Raw genomic sequence first — 8,281 nt, 5'->3', positions numbered from 1 at the left:
CAATGCCTGGTGCTTGTTATAGTATGTCAAAAGAAGAGAAAAAGAAATTTTGGGCATTATTAAAGTTTGTTAAATTTCCTGATGGCTATGCTTCAAATATCTCAGGGTGTGTAACTGAGTATGATGGTAAGATAACTAGACTCAAAAGTCATGACTATCATGTTTTGTTACATCGAGTGTTGCTTGTTGCTATTCATGGATTTAAAAACAAAGATTTCTTTTCAGTATTGATTGAGTTAAAAGATTTTTTTCGATGATTACGTCGTAAGACATTGAGATGAGATGACTTGGAACAACTAGAAAGGGATATAGTGATGATATTATGTAAGCTCGAGATAATCTTTCCACCTATTTTTTTATGTTATGGTACGTTTGGCTATGCATTTACCACAAGAGGCAATGTATGGGGGACTAGTACATTATCGTTGGATGTATAAAATTGAGAGGTTCTTCTGCAAGCTTAAGCGTTATGTCCAAAAAAAAGGTACAACCTGAAGGTTCCATTGCTGAAGGCTATATTATTGATGAATGCTTGACATTTTTCTTAAGGTTCAAATGCAAGTGGTTTGATCTTCGCAAGAAAACAGGGATGGAAGAAGATAAAAATTTTACGAGCATCCGTGTTATAATATTTTGGTTTGAACATGATCCCTTTGTACTAGCTACTCAAGTAAAGTAAGTATTTTATATTGATGACCCAAAAATGGGGAAGATTGGCGAATTATGCTTAAACTTCAAGCTAGGCACATATATGATGTGCCAAAAAAGGAAAACTTAGAGGTAGAAAATGATGAGTTTCCTGTTACAAATGCTGAAGTGTATCAAGATACGTCACTTAAAAGTAAATCAACTGTTAATGATACAGTTGATATGTTGAGTCAACTACATAGAGATAATGTTGAGTTGATTACCATAGGTGCAAATGTAATTGAATTGGAGGCTCAAACAGAATATGAAGTTGAAGTTGATTATAATGGAGAAGATTCTAACCATGAGGATAGAATTATGGTTGAGTACATCAGTGACCATGAAGAGAATAAAGGTAATAATAGTACTACTAACAATGAAGATGATAGCACAGAGGACAATAATGACATTGACTTGTGATGTAACCTCATAATAAGTAAGGTCAGTTGCGTACATGTTAATATATAAGTCTCCTAAATTATTTATATCTTGTTTAGCTGATTTTAGGGGGTTGAATTTCATAAATTATTTGCAGACACGCTTATTGAGCAGAATTTTCATGAAGGTCTTTAGGGTGATACATTTGATTTTGTGGTAGAAAATGATGATGGGGACAAAGAAGATAATTCTAATCAAATATTTGAATATCAAGTGGATGAGGGTTCAAAATGTAATTATGATATTGCAGGAAAGCAAGAGTTGATTGGAGAATCTCCAAGTGTCAATCCAAACTCTTTAATAGATTTTGATTCGGTGTATTTAGTCGGGCAATTAAGCGGTGTTCTAGTTGACTTCAAATATTTGTTTATAGGGTTTTCCTATTAACTTTTTGTATGTATTCACTTTTGGTATGTGATTGAACTTATGACATCTCCAGTTTCAAACTACTATTCAGTTGCCTCTAGTTTTGCTCTTTGTTTTTTGGGGGCTAGCAAGAACCAATTGAAAAAAAAAAGTTTTCTTGTTCGTTGATCCTGGGAATTTATTTGGTTATATTAAAATGTGTAAATGTGTTTCCTACTTCTTTTTCTTAGCATAGTTCCCTATTAAGGCATGGCGAATTCCAATTTACTGCATATGCAAGTACTAAGGAATCTGACACTAGGTTGGCTGCACCAAGTCAGTGGGATCTAATTTATAATAAGCCGATGATTCAAGAGGAGCACCTGAGCTGATGTTGTTCATGCACCCTTGAAAATATTAATGTGCCACATTTTGGTTATAAGTAATTATATGACTTTGATAAGCTCATTTGCTGTCTATATTTACTGCTAATGCCATAATTTTTGTGGTATTTTCAAAAAGGATTACGTTTCTATATACTGATGTCATAATGTAAGATCATATCAACATTCAAAAGCCTTTGCACGTGGTGATGTTTTGATTGTATGTTTTTTCTTAGATATTTATTTGATTAGGAGGTTTCCTAATTATTTCAAGTTTACACCCTATGATTCTCTAAAATTGTCCAATCACTTTTTCCGTTTCATGGCTAAGGAAATGGCCTTTGATCTGGAAGTTCCATATCCATATCGGGGAACTAGGACATACATAAGATGCCCTTTTTCTGTCTTTATTTTGGCCTTTTATGAGCTGATAAATTTCCAACACGATAGCAGGTGGTGAAGATACACCAGAACTTAACATCTCCATGACTAGTGGGGTGTTTCCTCTAGATACTAGACAGATTAGGCATATCGATTTGATAGAGAAAAATGATGTTGGACAGATTGCATCAATAGAATCTCCCCCGCCCCTACCTCCTGCATATTTTAAAGGATATACTCTTTCTTCTGGGAATCCATGTGATGGCTTCATACTGACACCGCCCCCAGCTGATAAGAAGCGGACTAGACCAAGGCATAAGTTTATTCATGACATGTTGCTCTTAAATATATTTTCGTTCGATGTATTTTTTAGGGTGAATAAAATATAAGCTTTAAAAGTTCTTAATCAATTATTTTTATGCTTTTGGTACTTTCAGAATATCCAGTATGCTATCTTCCTGTCGAACAAGCTATTGCATCAATACTGGATACACCATCCTTTTCTCCTAGAGTTAGCAGTTTGACTTACATCCATGAAGAAAATTTGAGTAAATTCGAGTTTGGAGGTTCAGAATTTGGTGGGTATCCTTCACTAAAGCAGTGGACTGATTCATATGATATAAAAGAGTCCATGAGTGTGCACTACGGGTATGCCTTTTTGCTCTTTCCCATTTGGCAAATCATGTAAACAATAGTCCATGAGTGTGCACTGGGGTTGTTTAAATTTTTTCCTTTTGTTAGTACTTTGGCATTTCTATGAACATGAAAAAGCGCATGAGTGTGACTGCAACTATGATATTTTGATCTATTTAAAAATATTAAAAAGCTTTCAGTCACAGGTTTTCTACTTTTAAATCATCTTTGCAATTTGTAACTTTACATTTTAGATCTTAGTGATGATGTTTTAGATTATTACATAGTCTGCCAGATTTCGGAGTTTATGTGTTTTGTTCTATTCTTCTGTACATCCTTGTGATAGATTTGTCAAGGGAGCCAGTCTTGGGCATCAGCCAGGTTTTGACATTGATTATTCTAACCTTCTTACAATGAAATCTTGTAGAGGTGTTGTTGTGGCATCGATAATATTGGTATTGATCTTTCTATTCTTGTAAAGTCACATTGAGTCACTGAACCGACTGACTGTTGTTGTAGCAAGTCCATTTGTTACCAGGTTCTTTTGATTTAATCTGGCAACCACAAAATATAACTAAATATGCTAAAAGGAATGTCTGCTTCTATATGTTTGTGGATGAGGAAACAGAAAACTTTATGAGAAATTCAAATGAACTGGATAATAGCATGAGAGTTGGTTTATGAAGAATCATCGTTATTCATAAGCTACCCTATAATGATCCAAGATGAAATGAAAAGGTAACTACCTCCTAGTTGTACATAATATTGCGGAACTTTGTGGACATTATCAGTAGAAACGAGGCTATTTATGAGAAAGTCTTTGATTTTTTTCAATAATAATGAAAACATTTACATGATACTGAACTTTGTTTTCTATTAGGACTTGAATATTTATGTGCAGTAGTTGTAGTCATTGCATTTCTTGAAGATTACAAATGGAACCAACCATTATCTGGTTGGTGACATTAGAATTATTATCATATCTTATGGATGTATAGCAGGAAAAGGATATTTTCTAAAAATAGAGTTATTATCGGGATTTATTTACACTTCATGATTTCCACAAGTTCATTATAGTAAATCCTTTTTCGGTAGGGAACTTCTCTCTCATATTACATATGTTTTGTGACTTCACATAGCGAGCTTTGCGCTTTTCTAATTAGATTAAGATGACATATATATTTAGCTTTTTACTTCTATGATTTGCATTCCTTGCTGTTTTTATGTTTCTGATTGTATTAGCCTTCATTCCACTAGGTATTTCTATGTATGCTCTTGACGCTATAAGGTATTAACTAAATGATTTGACAAAGATGGTAACCAATTGGTAGCCTAATTGTTGCATGGTTAGGTGAAAGGCTCCAGCATAGTGTATTGGAGTTCTAAAACTTTCTTTATGTGAAACTCCAGCGTAGTAGGATGTAGTTTTCAAATTTCTATACCAAATTCGTAAACACCCTACATGTGAAACTCCACATAGGGTCATGGAGTTCGAACTTTTACAGGAGAAACTAAACACGCTGTGTTGGATGCTACTTTAATGTTGCTGCTTCCTTCATGCGATATCTTCAAACTTATCTTGTTTCTTCTGACATAATTCCTTCTATTTTATCAAATAATATAAGGAATGCTCATAAAGATCAAGTAAGAGAAATTTCATTCTAATGTTGAACTATAAATTAGAATTAGTAGTGGAGTAATTGCCTATATTGATATAATAATGCTTATACTTAGCTAGATGGCTGGCTTCTTATAAGTTAATAGCTATGTCTTCAAATTATGTTGGTGTAGTAGGTATGTAGTATATATATCGAGAAGCTTAGTATATGGATCTCCTTTGTCGAAAAGATGATGGACTTCAATTCTTGCTTAGGCAGTAGGTGAAATTCAGGTTATTTGAATTGGCAGTAGTTTGAATGTTGACCAATTAAATGCAGCTAAGTGTTTAGCGGTTTGCAAAGGGGCTCTTAGTCCATTTTTCATTCTCTATCTAGTGTTTGTAGGATTGAGAGATGTTTAGATCTCACTCGACAAGGGTGGGATTTCCCTTCCAGCTTTACCTGTTACCAGTCCAATCCATCTAATCATTTGTTACATTGTGCCCTATTTCCAAAATCAGATACTTAACTCTTTTGAACGTCTGAGTTAACTACTTAACCACTTAACCACTGACCATTGTACATCTTTTAATACATAACAACATACATGCATATCATACGCATTTTATGCTTGTTTATCTTTTCTATTTTAGCTGAATTACTTAAAGTACTATGTAGGCATGTTTTAAAGGCAATCCATTTAAAAAGATACCGGGACCTTTCAAGCTATTCTATCAATGCATGAGTTCTAAGCCTGGGTAAGCTTCAAGTAATTGGTCCGTGGATCAGTTGTGAAATAATTGAAATTTAAATAAGTAGTCTTATCTTATTAATCATCATATGTTATCTAACAGACAATATTATAGCAACCATTGTCTAATAGATATTGCAGTTCAAATAAAATGATTGATGAAGACATCTTTTGTTACTCAAGTTATACATTGGATTACATTTCCTTTTACTTAATATTTTTACTTATATTCCATTAAGGAGTGTTGTATACAAATTTTTTGTAAGTGAGAATTTGTTGCCGTTGCAGGTCCCCAAGCTTTTGTTACACATGCTTTTCCCCAATGCTCGTTACTCTCTATGGGTAGATGTAAAACTTGAGCTTGTTGTGGATCCATATAAAATACTTGAAAGTTATGTCTAAACCTTGACCTATATTTTCATATCTTCATAAGCAAATCTCATGCCTAGCCACCATATGGTCTCCTATGAGGTTAATTTCTGATTGTTCAATCATAAATTTAGAACACTCTAATACTCTTTTACATCAACAATAAATTGTAGAGTCGCTTGGATATAGATCGGAGATGATTTTTTTGGTTCCACTCTATTCTGAATGTTCCTTCTTCGGGATCCTACTTGTAATCACCCCAGTTTTTCTTCGCAGGTAAGTATTTCAAGATTTACTTTACTATTTCCAGCTATTCTTGTTCTATTTTTTTCTATAGCAACTACTTCGGATAATATTAACTATTAACAGTTAACACCAATGAATCCTTGTGAGATTTAGAAAATTTAGTCTCCAATGACAAAAGATTCAAATTCGGGTTCTTTAGTCCTAAGATTTTGATGAATCGTTATGTTGGTATTATGTTTAGTATCCAATCACCAACTTGTTGTATGGGCAGAAAACAGAGAGAAACCTTTATAGGATTCAGGTGGAGGAGTGACAATATCAGATGATGGAAATGTTGTAATCTTGAAATCACAAAATAAGAGTATATTCACTAGCTATGAGAAATTCAATTGTCCCCCTTAAATACTGGAAACTTAGTTCTTAGACAGCTCTAATGAAAGGGTTCTATGGGAATGTTTTTGGGATCCTTCAGATTTTTTCTTGCAGTCCATGAAAATTGGGGCTGATAAAAATACTAATACTTTCACTTGACAGGTAACTTTACTCCTCTAAGACATGGAGAAAATGTTGGCATTAAGGACAATGCCTTAATTTTTAGTAAGAGTGATAAAGTGAGGCTCAACTTGAAAAATTTCATCGCAACTATTGAGTTCCATCAAACATAAAGTTCAACATTGTGAACCCAACAACTGGGTGCCAAAAGAAGCTCAAGATCGATGATGATCAGAAACTCTGAGCTTTTTTTGCTAAGAGGATCTCCCAGGAAGTTACAGAAGATGCTTTGGGAGATGAGTTCAAGGGATATATATTCAAGATTATGGGAGGATGTGACAATCAAGGTTTCCAAATGAAGCAGGGAGTGTTGAATCCAATCCACATTCCTCCTCTACTGCACAGAGGCACTCCTTGCTTTCGAGATTATGGTAGGCCAAATGCTGAGCGAAGAAGGAAGTCTGTTCATGGGTACACTATCTATCCTAAACCTTCAGTTCTAAATTTGGTTATTATGAAGAAGTGCGAGAATGATCTTCCCATTCTGACAGACACTAAGAAGCCAAGGATGAGAGGACCCAAGAGGGCTTCCAAGATCAGGAAGCTCTTCAACCTTTCAAAGGAGGATGATGTCAGGAAGTATGTCAATACCTATCACTGAATATTCACAAACAAAAATGGGAAGGAGGTAATCAAGGCTCCTAATATCTAGAGACTGGTAACACCATTGACTCTCCAGAGGAAGAGAGAAAAAATCCCTGACAAGAAAAGGAGAATTGCCAAGTCCAAGTCTGAACCTGTTGAATATCAGAAGCTTTTAGTGATTAGGTTGAACGAGAAAAGAGAAAGGCAAACTGAGAGTGTGGCGAGGAAGAGGTCTATACTTTCTGCAACTTTCAAGCCATCTATTGCAACATAACATCATTGGGAAGAAGCACTCTATGATATGTCTTTTATAGCTATTACTGGATGTGGCTTTTGGTAGCCTTTTAATATTCTGAGATGATGAGTAGTGTATCATTTACTATATGTGATCTTTTTGATCAAAGATTTTGGTTGTTTAGTACTTGTAGAATAAAATCATCCAGACTTTTACTATTAAAAAAAGTCATTGAGGACAAGGGTACACAAAGCTTGGTCACGCTTTATAACGCTCCAAATCTAGTAGCCAGAATGCTACATGGTGCTCATGACACCGAAGGACTACAAGCTAACCCATGACTGATTTTTGTACTTGTACACTGTATAATATGACATAATAATGCTGAAACATGCACTGAAAGGACATAAAATTCAATACTGAACATGATTCAAATTATATAACATCTGTGTGGGGTAACAAAAAACTAAAAAAAAAATTGAACATACTGAAGTCTGAAACATAATAGTCTAGAAAGCCTCTAACTGACGAAACTATCTGAGTAATGAGATGATGGGACATGTCCCCAACTAACTCCAACTAATAAACTGGTTAATGAGATAATAGAGAAATAATCAAGTCCTTAAAATATAAGGACTCACTTTTAACTCGGTCTGTAGATATCTGGAATCTACTGTTGCTCTGGAGCTCATTTCTATGAACCTATGGCATAAGACACCATAGTCACAAATGCGTCAGTACTTTGAATGTATTGGTATGCATGTGAGGTAGGTTGAATGCATGGGGTTCATATGCATGAACAATAATAATAACTGACTAACTATCATAAGCGTGAGAAAACATGCATGAGACATAACAATTGACACTAATACTGTGATAACATGATTACTGAATCTGAATATAACTGATAACATAAGTGGATATATCTGATAGTCCTAAATCTGATGGAACTATGTGAGTTCAATATTATATTTGACAGTCCTGAAAACTCAAGAACTATTTGAGTTCTAATACTGAGACTGATTGACTGTGTCTCATAGTCCTGATTCTGTAAAATAAAACTCTGAGAAGTAGTTAT

The 8,281-nt window shown here is 34.4% G+C and overlaps 1 pseudogene; it reads left to right on the top strand.

Moving 5' to 3' along the window:
* The first annotated feature begins 721 nt into the window (after window positions 1-721).
* LOC124889231 lies at window positions 722-7,614 on the top strand (annotated as a pseudogene).
* The last annotated feature ends 667 nt before the right edge of the window (window positions 7,615-8,281 follow it).

Source organism: Capsicum annuum, chromosome 12, assembly GCF_002878395.1.
Source record: "Capsicum annuum cultivar UCD-10X-F1 chromosome 12, UCD10Xv1.1, whole genome shotgun sequence".
NCBI lineage: Eukaryota > Viridiplantae > Streptophyta > Magnoliopsida > Solanales > Solanaceae > Capsicum > Capsicum annuum.
This window is presented reverse-complemented; position numbering and strand designations above follow the sequence as displayed.